Source organism: Poromitra crassiceps (genome assembly GCF_964638095.1).
Source record: "Poromitra crassiceps genome assembly, chromosome: 10".
NCBI classification, from domain to species: domain Eukaryota; kingdom Metazoa; phylum Chordata; class Actinopteri; order Beryciformes; family Melamphaidae; genus Poromitra; species Poromitra crassiceps.
In genome coordinates, this window is record NC_139631.1 from 33,066,439 (window position 1) to 33,067,590 (window position 1,152).

Genomic DNA, 1,152 nt, shown 5'->3' on the forward strand with positions numbered 1-1,152 from the left:
GAGAGAGAGAGAGAGAGAGAGAGAGAGAGAGAGAGAGAGAGAGAGAGGGATGCGAGTCAATGAACACGAATGCCTCTGTTTACATTGTGAAAATAGTCAGCCATACCTGATTGTGCCTCCTTTCTGGAGCTGTGGTGGGAGAAATTTCCAGCGTATAGGGTCTTTGTCAAGGAGAACTCAACGGGGGCGAAAACAAGCAGGGAAAGTGCTTAAACGTGACCCGCGTAGGATCGTCTCTATACGTCATTGTCAGACGAAGTGGGATAATGACCGTTGGTTGCGGTTTTCTGCGTAACCTTTGGGTTGCTTTCTATGCATATAAGTCATATAACACAGCAAATCAGCATTTAAAGCCCCAGGAAGGCTTATTCTGCATGCCTTTTTCCCCACATCCATGAAATCCCCCCTGCAGCATATGTGATGCTGTGTTGACATTCCATCCATCAGAACCAGTGTGTTACAGCGTAAAAAAGCTTTACAAGTTTCACTGGGACCAAAATGGGCTGAGCTATCGGCAAAAGTGAGATGTGTATAGATTAAAAAAACAGAATAACTATAAAAAAAAATTGGTTTATTGGTTCAAGTTCTGACCCTGAGTGAAACAGGGTAGAGAGGCGGGACATAGCGTGTGAAGGAGTTTGATTAGTTTGATTAGTTTGATCCGTTATCTTTTGTTTTTGCTCCAACTGAGATGTTTTATGGTCACTGTCACAGGATGGCTTGGCCAGCCTTAAAACTCGTTATATAAGGATTTTTCGAAATGTCTATGGAGAAAATGAATGGGAAACTCACTTCTGGGGCAAGAGATGTCATCAGCTCTATAGGGCAAAACAACATTTGGTGTAATTCTCTTTGATTTATAAATGCTTGAGTGCAATACATCCGGTGCATGCAATTAGCATCACAATGCAGTACTTCTAATTCCACTTCCAAAAACAGTGTGTTCAGTGCAGGTGTGTTCAGTGCAGGAGGTGTGTTCAGTGCAGGAGGTGTGTTCAGTGCAGGAGGTGTGTTCAGTGCAGGAGGTGTGTTCAGTGCAGGAGGTGTGTTCAGTACAGGAGGTGTGTTCAGTGTAGGAGGTGTGTTCAGTGCAGGAGGTGTGTTCAGTGCAGGTGTGTGTTCAGTGCAGGTGTGTGTTCAGTGCAGGTGTGT